The sequence below is a fragment of the Salmo salar genome, chromosome 15 (genome assembly GCF_965601325.2).
Source record: "Salmo salar chromosome 15, fSalSal1, whole genome shotgun sequence".
Classification (NCBI taxonomy): Eukaryota; Metazoa; Chordata; class Actinopteri; order Salmoniformes; family Salmonidae; genus Salmo; species Salmo salar.
The window spans coordinates 50,397,395-50,414,382 of NC_138305.1; the positions used below are offsets into that span (position 1 = coordinate 50,397,395).

The following is a 16,988-nucleotide window of genomic DNA, read 5'->3' on the forward strand; positions in this document are numbered from 1 at the left end:
AACAACTCAAATGTAGTTTCATCTGTCCATAGTGCGACGACTTCCGCCGAACTCGGTCCCTCTCCTTGTTCGGGCGGCGTTTGGCGGTCGACGTCACCGGCCTTCTAGCTATCGCCGATCCACTTTTCATTTTCCATTTGTTTTGTCTTTGTCTTACACACCTGGTTTCAATCCCCCAATTACGTGTTCATTATTTAACCCTCTGTTCCCCATGTTTGTTTGTGAGTAATTGTTTGTATGTAAGACGGTCCGTTATGTCGGCTCGCTTTATTGTATTATATTTGTCTATTTTGAGTAAATTAAGTTTATTTACTCATATCTGCTGTCCTGCGCCTGACTCCTCAACACAAGCTACACACAGACCACATTACACATAGAATATTTTGCCAGTAGCGCTGTGGAACATCCAGGTGCACTTTCGCAAACTTCAGACGTGCAGCAATGTTTTTTTGGACAGCAGTGGCTTCTTCCGGGGTGTCCTCCCATGAACACCATTCTTGTTTAGTGTTTTACGTATCGTAGACTAGTCAACAGAGATGTTAGCATGCTCCAGCGATTTCTGTAAGTCTTTAGTTGACACTCTAGGATTCTTCTTAACCTCATTGAATATTCTGCGCTGTGCTCTTGCAGTCATCTTTGCAGGACCGCCACTCCTAGGGAGAGTAGCAACAGTGCTGAACTTTCTCCATTTATAGACAATTTGTCTTACCGTGGACTGATGCACATCAAGGCTTTTAGAGATACTTTTGTAACTCTTTCCAGCTTTATGCAAGTCAACAATTCTTAATCTTAGGTCTTCTGAGATCTCTTTTGTTCGAGGCATGGTTCACATCAGGCAATGCTTCTTGTGAATAGCAAGTTTTTTTTATAGGGCAAGGCAGCTATAACCAACATCTCCAATCTCATCTCAATGATTGGACTCCAGGTTAGCTGACTCCTGACTCCAATTAGCTTTTGGAGAAGTCATTAGCCTAGGGCAGGGCTGCCCAACCCTCTTCCTGGAGACCTACTGTCCTGTAGGTTTTCAGTCCAACTTAATTTAGCGTATCTGATTCAGCTAGTTAAGGTCTTGTTGAGCAGCTAATTAGTAGAATCAGGTGTGTTAAATTAGGGTTGGACTGAAAACGGCAGGACGGTAGATCTCCAGGAAGAGGGTCGGGCAGCCCTGGCCTAGGGGTTCACATACTTTTTCCAACTTAAATTATTTATTCAATATATTCAAGAAAAATACAATAATTTGTGTGTTATTAGTTTAAGCACACTATGTTTGTCTATTGTTGTGACTTAGATGAAGATCAGATCAAATGTGATGTCCAATTTATGCAGAAATCCAGGTAATTCCAAAGGGTTCACATGCTTTTTATTGCCACTGTAAATGGACTGACAGGACCATGAGGGGCTTCATGGGAGTAACGGTCCATTACATGGTCCATGGAAGAGAAAAAAACTCCCAGACTGGAGTCAGTTCTGTTGAGCTGTTATAGATTCACAGGGTCAAACACTGGGGAAAGAATCAGTGATACATGTGAAGTAATCTGTGATAATGTTGCCATAATACATACATTTGATTATATTATATGTGATAACGCGGCAAATATGAAAAAGGCCTTCACAGTTTGTTTCCCCAAAGCAAGCAATGACCATGATGATGATGATGATGTGGATAACCCCAGCCTATGGGAAGAATTTGGTGAAGAGTACAGTGCTGATGTAGAAGCTATCCAAACCAACTGCAGGCAACAGCGCTTACAGTGCTTTTCCCGTTCATTACAACTGGTGATTAGAGAAGGACTGAAGGAAACAAAAAACATAAACAGTGTGATGGCTAAGGTAACTAAACTTTGCAGCTTACTACATACTACCTGTGGTCTGAAAGAAGCATTTGAAGCTGTGTTTGGAGCCAATCGTAGTATCCCTGCTGCTGTGTCTACCAGATGGAATTCCATCCTCCGGCTTGTTAAAGCAATCACCAATCTGAATCAATAAAGCCTCAATACTCTACTTGAGGCCCAGGGAAACAAGGAGCTCTGCTTATCACCAAGGGAATGGAGCCAGCTATTGGAGCTAGTGGACATTTTGGACCCTTTTTGTCCAGGCCACCGACCTTACTCAGGGGGAGAAAGTGGTGACTCTCAGTGCTGCCCTTCCTTGTGTACTGTCACTCAACTATCACCTGCAAAGTATACTGAGCACAAGTCGTCACCTAGTCAGTCTAGTAAAAGCACTGCAGTAGTCACTCAAACACCGATTCCAGGGGGTGTTTGTGAATGTCAGAATGGAGCACTTGGATGAACAGGCAACAAAACTTCCATTTGGTGACAATGTACATACACTACCGTTCAAAAGTTTGGGGTCACTTAGAAATGTCCTTGTTTTTGAAAGAAAAGCACATTTTTTGTCCTTTAAAATAACATCAAATTGATCCGAAATACAGTGTAGACATTGTTAATGTTGTAAATGACTATTGTAGCTGGAATATCTACCTAGGTGTACAGAGACCCATTATGAGCAACCATCACCATCACTTTGAGAAACAGACGCCTCACAAGTCCTCAACTGGCAGCTTCATTAAATAGTACCTAGTGCCTAAAAGGCCAGCATCCCAGAGTCACCTCTTCACATTGAGACTAGTGTTTTACATTTTAGCAGACGTTCTCATCCAGAGTGACTTACAGTAGTGAATGCATACATTTCATTTCATCCATTTCTTTATTTTTATTATTTTTTTGTACTGGTCCCCCGTGGGAATCGAACCGACAACCCTGGCGTTGCAAACACCATGCTCTACCAACTGAGCCACAGGGTACTCTTTAACGAAGTTGCCAGTTGAGGACTTGTGACACTGTAATGTACTTGTCCTCTTGCTCAGTTGTGCACCGGGGCCTCCCACTCCTCTTTCTATTCTGGTTGAGCCAGTTTGCGCTGTTCTGTGAAGGGAGTAGTACACAGCATTGTTCGAGATTGCAAATGGGTTTTCTAATGATCAATTAGCCTTTTAAAATGATAAACTTGGTTTAGCTAACACAACATGCCATTGGAACACAGGAGTGATGGTTGCTCATAATGGGCCTCTGTACGCCTATGTAGATATTCCATTACAAATTGTCATTTACAACATTAACAATGTCTACACTGCATTTCTGATCAATTTGATGTTATTTTAATGTACAAACAATGTGCTTTTCTTTCAAAAACAAGGATATTTCTAAGTGACCCCAAACTTTTGAATGGTAGTGTATACATAATGGCTGCACTGCTGGGCCCATCTTTCTGCCTGTTCTGGCTTGATCATGATGTCCGCATACCACATGAAGATAAAGCTGAATTGAAGGAGAGTCTGATTGGTAGGTACAATGCATTGCAACATGCAACGTTTCTATGTCACTTGCATTCAAATAATAATGTTATTTTTTTCATGTACAATGTGTACTGTTATATTCTTGATCATATACATCATTTAATGAATTTTTTTCAGACCTTGTTTTGGCTGAGGCACGGAAAGTCACCGTTACGGAGAGCAGCAGTGGAGAAGAACAACCACCTGCCAAAACCTCCAGACTGTTCTCTGGCTACCGCAACAAAATCAGCAAGAAGAAAGGAGACATAAAGTAATCTGTCATAGCAGAGATTATTCGCTACATTGAAGTATCTTCTGATGAAAATGAAGTTGATCGCTTGGATTTTTAGAGAATCCATGCAAAAGACTTTCCAAGGCTCAAGCAGGTAGCAATAACAGTGTTGGCTGTGCCTGCCACCAGTGCCCCAGTGGAGAGGGTGTTTAGTCATGGAGGCCTCATCATGCACCCTCATCGTGCCAGGTTCAGTGCAAGAATGCTGACAAATTTGATCTTTCTGAAATGTAACCTGTCTGCAACATAAATGTTCTCTGTCTTAGGGCACAGCATGTAATTTGCTACTTGTTACAGGAAATTGTATTTCTGTTAAGTGTCCAGGTCAGTATTATATTTTAGGGATTAAGGTCATTATGTTTGATATATAGGACATTTTAGTAGTGCAGTTATTGAACAGTTGTCAGTCATTTTGGTTTACATTCATGCTTGTCATTTATCTTCCCTCACCTACAGATTTTCTGTTTGTGTGACAGAATGAAGTGAAATATAGACATGTTTGCCACAAAATACCATGCTGCACTTTAAAATATTATGTTTGCTTTTTTTTCATATCCGGTACAATTACTTTTATTAATGTAAACTGTCTACATTTTAAAAGGACATTTATTTTGATTTAAATAGTGCCTGATGTGCTTTCTTTCATTCAAGTATGGACTAATGAACATGGCAGTCTCTTAATTTAATTTACAAGGTTTATAGACCTAACTCACAGCAGGAAGAAAGCCATTGCCCAAAGGGTCTTGAGACTTGACTTAGACTTGGTCCTAAAAGACTTGAAACTTGACTTGGACTCTACCTCAAAGACTTGTGAACATCTCTGGCCTCTAGGCACGCCTCTGTTCAAAAATATAATTTTGGTCTGGGCACTCCTGTGTCCCTTTTCTATCTCTCTCCTATCCCTCAACCTCTTTCAAGGAAACATAAGTCAACAACAGCACAACAACAACTGCTTTTTCAGAAGGGGGGGGGGCGGCAATGATTGTTTATGCCCAAGACCACTGTCTGCCAACAAGAGGGATGCCCTAATGTTCGGCACCCTTTGGATATATTTTATCTGTGCTGATATTAGTCTTCCAGGAGCAAGCGTCTCCACCCTCCATCACCCCCCCCCCACATCTACCTATCATCCCCCCCATCCCCATTCCATCTATCCCTCCCTCCCACACACCCCCAACCCAACCTCTTTGTCTCTCTGGCAAATGATGTACAGGTATCCTTTCGAAGAAAAACCTATCCCTTCTCCTTCCCTTCTTCCTCCTCTGTGTCATCTTTCCCCTCCATCAGGACAGGAGTCTCTCCCTCAGGCACCCTGGCAAGGCAATAGCCTGTTCTCCAGTACACTTGGAAAGCCCATGGTTGACACTTCTGCAGAGTTATATAACTCTGTTATTTCTCCCATGGCCAAACCTTTCACATATTGTTATTGATTGAGCCAATCCATATGACTGGCCCAATACAATTACAGAGGGTAGGACACAAACTATACATTCAATGACACCCGCACATGCACGCACGCACACACACACCCACACCGTATTTGATAGCCAAATGCCCTGGTTAACCTCCCAATAAGGAGGTGTCTCACCAAAACAAAGAATGGACCACTGACCAGCACTTCCAGATTCATGATTCAATCATCCTCATGTCACAACAACACAATGCAAGCCTTCCCCTCAAGGCTGCCTCTGCTCTCTCTCACCAGTCAGCATTTCCTTTAATGACATGTCGTTACCGTAGCGATTCTCCTAAGCTTTTAGAGTATGGCGGCTGTAAAACAGTGATAAGGTAAATGGTCGGTGTGTTTTTTGTGATGGTGTGCTCTTTGTGGGAGAGACTGAGCCCCGTGGCACTGTTTTTATTCCACTGTTCACTGAGCGTCACTGAATAATGGGTCTAAATGCCCATAAAGAAAGACATAAAAAAAAAAAAAACAGACTCTGCTAGACTTAGCATGCTCATTAGGGAGAAAATTGCTGCCAGCTGGGGTTCCCATCCTGAGTTTATTTGCCCCCACTCAAATTCTCAGGCACAGAGAAAGAGAGAGAACAAGAGGGGGAGGGGAGGAGGGGCAGACTGCACATGGGAAATGAGTGCACCCTGGCACATTTACAGGAACGCCACTACAGACGTGACAACAAAATATACAGTTTATTTACAGTAGCTATACAAATTGGATATACTGGATATTGCATACTGGATATCTAGTGCCATAATTCAGGCGCAATACTTCTGAAAAACCTGTCTCAGTGCTGGTCAGATAACATTTATTGTGAAAATATATTCACATGTATCATTTATGACAAAAAGTTAGATTTTTGGTTCCAACCGCTGTGTCTTTGAGAGACGCAGAGTAGGTGAACGGAAGATCTACACGTGTGGTTCTCACCGTGAAGCATGGAGGAGGAGGTGTGATGATTTGGGGGTGCTTTGCTGGTAACACTGTCAGTGATTTATTAAGAATTCAAGGCACACTTAACCAGCATGGCTACCTCAACATTCTGCAGCGATACGCCATCCCATCTGGTTTGCGCTTAGTGGGAGTATCATCTGTTTTTCAATATGACAATAACCCAACACACCTCCAGGCTGTGTAAGGGCAATTTGAACAAGAAGTAGAGTGATGGAGTGCAGCAGCAGATGACTTGGCCTCCACAATCACCCGACCACAACCCAAATGAGATTGCTTGGGATGAGTTGGACCGCAGAGTGAAGGAAAAGCAGCCAACAAGTGGTCATTATATGTAGGAACTCCTTCAAGACTATTGGAAAAGCATTCCAGGTGAAGCTGGTTGAGAGAATGCCAAGAGTGTGCAAAGCTGTCATCAAGGCAAAGGGTGGCTACTTTGAACAATCTCAAATATAAAATGTATTTTGATTTGTTTGACACTTTTTTGGTTACTACATGATTCCATATGTGTTATTTCATAGTTTTGATGTCTTCATTATTGTTCTTCAATGTGGAAAATAGTACAAATGAAGAAAAACTCTTGAATGAGTACGTGTGTCCAAACGTTTCATTGGTACCGTATATCCCAAATATATAGCTTATATGCATTTTCTCAATTTCAGGTGCTTGTCAATATGTTGTTGTGAGAAAAGTGCAGCAAGTTTGCAATCCAAAAACTGTGGCCTACTACAGTACATCAAACAGGCTGCTAAAAATATCAACAAAAATCTACTTTGAGTCTGCCGAGACCTAGAGAAAGGAGATATATTTAGAATCCTCCTGACCCTTTATGGGAGGAACAAGCTTATGACTAACTATAACAAGCCACAGTAGTAGCTACCCTGTCACTGGATGACTCAATCATTGGAAAGTGAAAATGAGCCCAAAACACATTATACACAAAGGTTTATTCAGAGGATGTTTCTTGAGGAAACATTATCAAGAGAAAAGCTTGGCAGAGGACAAAGATAGTTAGAAAAGTGTGAGTAGTGTGATATCTTATTTTTAATTTTTTTTTGGGGGGGGGGGGTTTCTTAAAACTGTATTGTTGGTTAAGGGCTTGTAAGTAAGCATTTCACTGTAAGGTCTACCTACACCTGTTGTATTCCTCGCATGTGACAAATAAAATTCGATTTTGATTTGATGTCTTTTTTTCTCTTCATTGCCTTTCTATGACCCTATTCATCCCTCGGAAAGTGTGCCTCCCTCTATTTCTTCCCCCTGTTCCTTCCAGTCTGTCACAACCTCATTGTTTGCCTCTGAGGGTGGAACACAACAAATCAGATACCCTTCTCACAAATAAGATACCCTTCTCACTCCATTTCCCTGAACTATGGCATTGCCTCAGAAAGAGAGAGAGAGAGGGAAAGAGAGAGAGAGAGGAGGGGTGGAGAGAGAGGTGGGGGAGAGACAGGTGAGACAGGTGAAAGAGAGAGAGAAAGAAAGATGGCGGGATGGAGGAAAGGAGGGGGGGTGACAGAGGGAGAAAGGGATAGAGGGATTTGATAAGAAACATATATTTGCCAGGCCTGAATATTTGGGATAATAAAATTGAGTGATGTGGTGATATGGGGACAGCAGCCAATTCCAAAAAGCTCCAGTGGATTCCTGGGGAAAGCCTTAAAACTGGCACATACCTTTCTGGTTCTGTGCGAATGAATGAATCCGTCTGCCCTCAGATCAGCCAACTTCTATGCCTGAGCAGATCAGGCATACATAATAACTCACTCAATCCAAATCCCAGGAGTCTCCTTCGATTTTGACTGCTCTGATGCATCTGTTTGGGGCCATTTCCCTTGAAGCTCTTTTTTTGGCAAGTCTTTTATCTACTTCCCTAACGGTAACGGTATGTCAATGTTAGCTAGACTCAAGTGCAGCTCAGGACACATAGGCACATAGGCACTGACACACACACACCACTCTTCTGGCTCCTAGCTCACCTCAAAGAGTAGCTGGATCAGGCTGACATACTGTAGCTGGATAAGTCTGACATACTGTAGCTCAATCAGGCTGACGTACTGCAGCTGGATCAGGCTGACATACTGTAGCTGGAAAAGCCTAATATACTGTAGCTGGATCAGGCTGACATACTGTAGCTGGAAAAGCCTAACATACTGTAGCTGGATCAGGCTGACATACTGTAGCTGGATAAGCCAAACATACTGTAGCTGGATCAGGCTGACATACTGTAGCTGGATCAGGCTGACATACTGTAGCTGGATAAGGGTGACATACTGTAGCTCAATCAGGCTTACGTACTGTAGCTGGATCAGGCTGACATACTGTAGCTGGATCAGGCTGACATACTGTAGCTGGATAAGCCAAACATACTGTAGCTGGATCAGGCTGACATACTGTAGCTGGATCAGGCTGACATACTGTAGCTGGATAAGGGTGACATACTGTAGCTCAATCAGGCTTACGTACTGTAGCTGGATCAGGCTGACATACTGTAGCTAGATCAAGATGGCGTAGCAGTCAGACGTCTTTGTCTTGTCGGGTCCTTTGTATATCTTTTTACATATTTTTCTTTGCATATCTTTAAAAAATATTTTCCTAAATCTCAATTTCTAAATACTCTCCTGCAACCCGCCTCACCCAATGTGGCGTGGATCTGCTTTTTTTTCTAAAGTATTTCTATTTACTTCGGATCTGGAATCCCTCAACTGAACATAAGCTTTTCATCTGGATCTTCACAACTAGCTAACCGCAATCCCGGGTGACTACTCCTGGCTAGTTTCCATCCCGGAGCAAGCACCAATTAGCCTGAAGCTAGCCCGGCCAGGGCTCCTGTGCTACCACCGAAGCCCACTCTTGGGCTACAATATCCGGACCCATTCTGCTAACCGCGGCCTACTAGCTACCTAGAGCTACTTGGAACCCTACTAATTCCACGACTGGTCTATCGACGTCACCGCACGAAGAGGCAAAAACAGACTTATTCCCATCGCGAAGTCCCACAAAAGGCTAACTTGCTAGCCCCGGTCTGTTAACTGCTAGCTTGCGTGCCCCGGTCTGCTAACTGCTAGCTTGCCTGCCCCGGTCTGCTAACTGCTAGCCCCGGTCTGCCAACTGCTTGCTTGCTAACCCGGTCTGCTAACTGCTAGCTTGCCAGCCCCGGTCTGCTAACTGTTAGCTTGTTAGCATTGGCCTGCTAACTGTCTGAATCGCCGTGTTCCCAGTCAGCCCAACCACTCAATGGACCCATATGTTCACTTGGCTACGCATGCATCTCTCTAATATCAATATGCCTCGTCCATTACTGTCCTGGTAAGTGATTACTGTCTTATTTCACTGTAGAGCCTCTAGCCCTGCTCAATATGCCTTAACCAACCATGTTGTTCCACCTGCTACATATGCGATGACATCACCTGGTTTAAACATCTCTAGAGACTATGTCTCTCTCATCATTACTCAATGCCTAGTTTTACCTCCAATGCACTCACATCCTACCTTACCTTTGTCTGTACACTATGAATTGAATCTATGCTATCGTGCCCAGAAACCTGCTCCTTTTACTCTCTGTTCCGAACGTGCTAGATGGCCAGTTCGTATAGCCTTTAGCCGTACCCTTATCCTACTTCTCCTCTGTTCTTCTGGTGATGTGGAGGTTAATCCAGGTCCTGCAGTGCTTAGCTCCACTCCCACTCCCCAGGTGCTCTCATTTGTTGACTTCTGTAACCGTAAAAGCCTTGGTTTCATGTTAACATTAGAAGCCTACTCCCTAAGTTTGTTATACTCACTGCTTTAGCACACTCTGCCAACCCGGATGTCTATGCCGTGTCTGAATCCTGGCTTAGGAAAACCACCAAAAACCCTGAAATCGCCATCGCTAACTATAACATTTTCCACCAAGATAGAACTGCCAAAGGGGGCGGTGTTGCAATCTACTACAAAGATAGCCTGCAGAGTTCTGTATTACTATCCAAGTCTGTACCCAAACAATTCGAGCTTCTACTTCTAAAAATGCACCTTTCCAGAAACAAGTCTCTCACTGTTGCCGCTTGCTATAGACCTCCCTCTGCCCCCAGCTGTGACCTCGATACCATATGTGAATTGATTGCCCCCTTTCTATCTTCTGAGCTCGTGCTACTAGGTGACCTAAACTGGGACATGCTTAACACCCAGTCCATCCTACAATCTAAGCTTGATGCCCTCAATCTCACACAAATTATCAATGAACCTACCAGGTACAACCCCAAATCCGTAAACACGGGCACCCTCATAGATGTCATCCTAACTAACTCGCCCTCCAAATACACCTCTGCTGTTTTCAATCAAGATCTCAGCGATCACTGCCTCATTGCCTGCATCCGAAATGGATCTGCGACCAAACGACCACCCCTCATCACTGTCAATTGCTCCCTAAAACACTTCTGCGAGCAGGCCTTTCTAATCGACCTGGCCGGGGTATCCTGGAATGAAATTGACCTCATCCCGTCAGTAGATGATGCCTGGTTATTCTTTAAAAGTGCCTTCCTCACCATCTTAAATAAGCATGCTCCACTCCCCAAAAAATTGAACTAGGAATAGATATAGTGCTTGGTTCACTCCAGACCTGTCTGCCCTTGACCAGCGCAAAAACATCCTGTGGTGTTCTGCATTAGCATTGAATAGCACCCGTGATATGCAACTTTTCAGGGAAGTTAGGAACAAATATATACAGGCAGTTAGAAAAGCTAAGGCTAGCTTTTTCAAACAGAAATTTGCATCCTGTAGTACTAACTCAAAAAAGTTCTGGGACACTGTAAAGTCCATGGAGAATAAGAGCACCTCCTCCCAGCTGCCCACAGCTCTGAGGCTAGGAAACACTGTTACGACAGATAATCCACTATAATTGAGAATTTCAATAAGCATTTCTCTACGGCTGGCCATGCTTTCCACCTGGCTACCCCTACCCCGGTCAACTGCCTGGCACCCTCCACAGCAACCCGCCAAAGCCCCCACCATTTCTCCTTCACCCAAATCCAGTTAGCTGATGTTCTGAAAGAGCTGCAAAATCTGGACCCATACAAATCAGCCGGGCTAGACAATCTGGACCCTCTCTTTCTAAAATGATCTGCCGAAATTGTTGCAACCCCTATTACTAGCCTGTTCAACCTCTCTTTCGTATCGTCTGAGATTCCCAAAGATTGGAAAGCTGCCGCGGTCATCCCCCTCTTCAAAGGGGGTGACACTCACCCAAACTGCTACAGACCTATATCTATCCTACCCTGTCTTTCTAAAGTCTTCGAAAGCCAAGTTAACAAACAGATTACCGACCATTTCGAATCCCACCGTACCTTCTCCGCTATGCAATCTGGTTTCAGAGCTGGTCATGGGTGCACCTCAGCCACGCTCAAGGTCCTAAACGACATCATAACCGCCATCGATAAGAGACATTACTGTGCAGCCATATTCATCGACCTGGCCAAGGCGTTTGACTCTGTCAATCACCACATTCTTATTGGCAGACTCGACAGCCTCGGTTTCTCAAATGATTGCCTCGCCTGGTTTACCAACTACTTCTCTGATAGAGTTCAGTGTGTCAAATCGGAGGGCCTGTTTTCCGGACCTCTGGCAGTCTCTATGGGTGTGCCACAGGGTTCAATTCTCAGGCCGACTCTTCTCTGTATACATCAATGATGTTGCTCTTGCTGCTGGTGATTCTCTGATCCACCCCTACGCAGACGACACCATTCTGTATACTTCTGGCCCCTCTTTGGACACTGTGTTAACTAACCTCCAGACGAGTTTCAATGCCATACAACTCTCCTTCCGTGGCCTCTAACTGCTCTTAAATGCAAGTAAAACTAAATGCATGCTATTCAATCGATCACTGCCCGCACCTGCTCGCCCGTCCAGCATCACTACTCTAGACGGCTCTGACTTAGAATACGTGGACAACTACAAATACCTGGGTGTCTGGTTAGACTGTAAACTCTCCTTCCAGACTCACATGAAGCATCTCCAATCCAAAATGAAATCTAGAATCGGCATCCTATATCGCAACAAAGCATCCTTCACTCATGCTACCAAACATACACTCGTAAAACTAACCATCCTACCAATCCTTGACTTTGGTGATGTCATCTATAAAATAGCCTCCAACACTCTACTCAACAAACTGGATGTAGTCTATCACAGTGCCATCCATTTTGTCACCAAAGCTCCATACACTACCCACCATTGCGACCTGTACGCTCTCGTTGGTTGGCCCTTGCTTCATACTCGTCGCCAAACCCACTGGCTACAGGTTATCTACAAGTCTCTGCTAGGTAAAGCCCCTCCTTATCTCAGCTCACTGGTCACCATAGCAGCACCCACTCGTTGCACGCGCTCCAGCAGGTATATCTCACTGGTCACCCTCAAAAGCCAATTCCTCCTTTGGTCGTCTTTCCTTCCAGTTCTCTGCTGCCAATGACTGGAACGAACTGCACAAATCTCTGAAGCTGGAGACTCATATCTCCCTCACTAGCTTTAAGCACCAGCTGTCAGAGCAGCTCACAGATCACTGCACCTGTACATAGCCCATCTGGAAACAGCCCATCTATCTACCTACCGTCATCCCCATACAGTATTTATTTATTTATCTTGCTCCTTTGCACCCCAGTATCTCTACTTGCACATTCATCTTCTGCACATCTACCATTCCAGTATTTAATTTCTATATTGTAATTACTTCGACACCATGGCCTATTTATTGCCTTAACTTACCTCATTTGCACTCACTGTATATAGACTTTTTGTTTTCTTTTGTTCTACTGTATTATTGACTGTATGTTTTGTTTATTCCATGTGTAACTCTGTGTTGTTGTATGTGTCGAATTGCTATGCTTTATCTTGGCCAGGTTGCAGTTGCAAATGAGAACTTGTTCTCAACTAGCCTACCTGGTTAAATAAAGGTAAAAAAAAAAAAAAAGTAAACCAATAAAGATCAGGCTGGCATACTGTAGCTGGATAAGCCTAACATACTGTAGCTCGATAAGGCTGACATACTGTAGCTGGATCAGGCTGGCGTACTGTAGCTGGATACGCCTAATATACTGTAGCTGAATCAGGCTGACATACTGTAGCTGGATCAGGCTGGCATACTGTTGCTGGAACAGGCTGACATACTGTTGCTGGATCAGGCTGACATACTGTAGCTGGATCAGGCTGACATACTGTAGTTGGAACAGGCTGACATACTGTTGCTGGATCAGGCTGACATACTGTAGCTGGATCAGGCTGACATACTGTAGTTGGAACAGGCTGACATACTGTTGCTGGATCAGGCTGACATACTGTAGCTGGATCAGGCTGACATACTGTTGCTGGATCAGGCTGACATACTGTAGCTGGATCAGGCTGACATACTATAGTTGGAACAGGCTGACATACTGTAGCTGGAACAGGCTGACATACTGTAGTTGGAACAGGCTGACATACTGTTGCTGGATCAGGCTGACATACTGTAGCTGGATCAGGCTGACATACTGTAGCTGGAACAGGCTGACATACTGTTGCTGGATCAGGCTGACATACTGTAGCTGGATCAGGCTGACATACTGCACTCTTGCCCCAGCTGTCAGCCGTGATCTTTTCACCCATTTTGAGGATAGAAGGGGAAAATATTCTACTGGAGAGCCACATTCAGTGAGTTGATTAACATCCACTGAGGTTCGCTGACACTGAACCCATCTCCAACAGCTTGAGGTGTCAGCATGCTCACTTTGAAACTATCACTCTGATAACCATGTTAGGGCTAGCAACATGATAGGAATGGCTCTGAGTATGTCTTTGTGGTGTTGTATGTTGATATGAATTATTTTTTAAAGCCAAATATTAGGTTCAATACTGATCAAATCACAGGAAAAAAAGTATTGGCAGGGGAAGATTGGACAAAGCTAACTATGGACCAATCACACTCTTATAAGATCTTTACAAAGGGTTTACAAATACTATATATAAGGGATTATCCACATGATCTGTGGAATCATGTTGTATTACACTAAGGCCTCTTCTATAGAAGTAGAGGTGAAGACAATGTTACCAGCGTCAGACTGAACATAGATTATCCTAAATGTATCCCAACATGTTTGGCATGACAAGGAGTGGTAAGGAAAGGAATGTTAGCACTAACAGACTGGATTTATCCAGACTATCAGGTTATAGATTGTGTCCTAAATGTTTACACAGTGTCTTTGTTCACAATCTACTGCCAGTGCACACACACTTCTTCTGAAAACTTGAAGCATCAACCTGTGAGGTGGGTTTACCTGGTAGGATTATATATATATATATTTTTTAAGTATCATATTGTAACACTCATGTTTAACCATTCTGTAATTTTCTGTGACCATGGGAGGAAAGAGCTAATGCGTAAATAGCCCAATGCAAGTTCAATGCAAGGGGGTGTGTACGAGTCAGAAAGAGTGAGGCCTACCTCTTTATGGCCTTATAGCAGATGATGACCATCAACAGCAGGAAGGCAACCGAGGCACAGCCCACCGTCCCCAACACCACGATCTCCTTCCACCACGGCTTCATGGGAGGCACTGTGGAGGGAGCCACTGCAGAGAAAGGCAGAAGGGAGGAAGAAAAAGAGATGACCTTATTCAAGTTTAAGTTCATTTTCGTTCAAGTTCCATTTCACATCAAACACATGAAGGAGATAGTAGGACCCAGTGAGTGAAATAACCAGTTTACAACCAACTGATCTCTGTTACAACCAGGTAAAGCTGGCATTTTTATGAGGAGATAAAGACATCATGGGGAAAGCCGTCCTATTTCAGTTGTTATCTGGTCAGTTAACAAGATGACAACCACATAAAGTTGCATTATATGATGAAAACAAAGATAGATGAGATAAAACAGTAGAGACCAAAATATGAAACAGCCAGATAGTCTAACAATAAAATCACCTGATGGCTTGCATTGCTCAATAGTAAAGACATGGCGCCCCACTCCAGATCATCCATCATGAATTACCCCGAGAGAGAAATTCTATAGGTTCATTACACCGCTAACTCAGCCAGCAACCTATTAGCGCTTTTGCGGGTCCTGGACATTGGCTGTGCCACTTCAAAGTTTGGATTAGTTTCTACTTTTTCAGTGTGGGGACATTATGAGCAGCAGTGTTTTATCGAGCATGGGTTTGAATGGAACCATAAAAGGCAGGATCATCCAGAAGGGGACGGCTCATTCACGGCTTAATCGCCCGGAAGCATCAGATGGGCGAGCAGCCTGTTCTGTGGGCCCACCGAGGCACTTTCTGAATGGATGTATGGCGTGGTGTGCTAGCTGTGTTATTTTGTCTGTTCTCTGTGTGGCTTTGGGTCTCACACTCAAGGCCTGGGGGCAACATCTGGCTTAAAACCAGGTGTCTTATGGCCCCGCACTGATATTTGAATCAATCTATCTACATACACATACATTCATACATACATACATACATACATACATACATACATACATACATACACACACACACACACACACACACACACACACACACACACACACACACACACACACACACACACACACACACACACACACACACACACACACACACACACACACACACATATATATTATGTGTGATAAATTCACACGAACAAACGATGTCTCAATTGTCTCAAAGCTTAAAAATCCTTCTTTGACCTGTCTCCTCCGCTTCATCTAGACTGATTGAAATGGATTTAACAAGTGACATCAATATGGGATCATAGCTTTCAACTGGATTCACCTGTTCAGTCTATGTCATGGAAAGAGCAGGTGTTTTTAACGTTTTGTATACACAGTCCACAGTACAATCTATAGTATATGTTTCTTTCTTTCTTGTAATACTGTTTCCTTGCACTGTCCAACAATGATTAAAGGTGATACAAACAACAAGGCCAAAAATAACTTGAGTTGTCCTTGGGCCGTATTATAAATGTAGAATTGATTTGGGAGGGGGAATCTGAGATGGATAGCCAGGCGATCCCCTACCCCCCTCCCCACTTGGGGTTAATTGTTTCCGGGAACACTCAAGCCTGGTTCTCCGGCTGATAAGCACTTCTCCGGAAGGATAAGTAATGCATCTCTGTCTCCTCTGTGACAGCCGATAAGATTCCTCGGATAAACCTTCAAAAGGGAAATGGAGGGAACACCTTAATCGAGTCTGTGACGAGACCCACCTGTTGTTCACTTGCGTCACACCACTCCAACTCCTGGCAGAGGCTTTTCAAAACTCTGTGTCTGATTTACTGGGGGATGTGTGTGTGTCTGCTAGCGCCATGTTGATCCCAGATCATTGCAACATTACATCATCTCCAGAGCATTAGACCCTGCACATCCCAGCAGGTCATCTTCAACATAAGGTTTGAATGTTCCCATATTAGGAATGGTTTAAATAGCCAAAAATAAACAAGACTTTGCAACAGTAATCATTCAGACTAATATTATTATTGGGGGAGAGGGCAGTCTTTTTCAGTGTTTTCCCAAAGTGCTACAACAGTGTAGCTCCATCAAGGGCATCAAATCCGTGATGCATTGAATGACAGGCTGATCTACAAATAATAATGAGTAGTTATTTATCATGCAAGGTGATGTGTAAATCAGTCAGTCGACAGTCGCCGACTGCAATGCAGTCGATGTTAAACAAGCCCATTGTAACGGCCGTCGTATGAAGTAGACCAAGGCGCAGCGGGTTGAGTGCTCATTTTAACGTTTTATTTTAATACACTTGAACACTTAACAAAAATAACGACAGCTAAACAGTTTTGCATGCTAACCCTAGCAGTGCAAAAACATAATATATATTTTGACAACATTTTGTGACATTTTGTTCATTTTTGCAAAGGTTTTTTCTGCTGTTCGTGCACACAAATTTTTCTCGAGGCAAGCCAAAGTTTGGAAGCCGAATTTCACGCCCCTTCGTCGGTTATTGGTCAGATTTTTCA

General features: G+C 43.6%; 1 long non-coding RNA gene across 1 annotated transcript in view; it reads right to left on the reverse strand.

The window, feature by feature from the left end:
- The window catches only part of LOC145860882 (uncharacterized), a 38,833-nt gene extending 24,230 nt beyond the window's left edge, over positions 1–14,603 (reverse strand). Inside the window, exon 1 of the long non-coding RNA XR_014380631.1 lies at positions 14,486–14,603. This is a non-coding gene — a long non-coding RNA (uncharacterized LOC145860882). The remainder of the gene's footprint in view (positions 1–14,485) is intronic.
- Between the last annotated feature and the right edge of the window lie 2,385 nt (positions 14,604–16,988).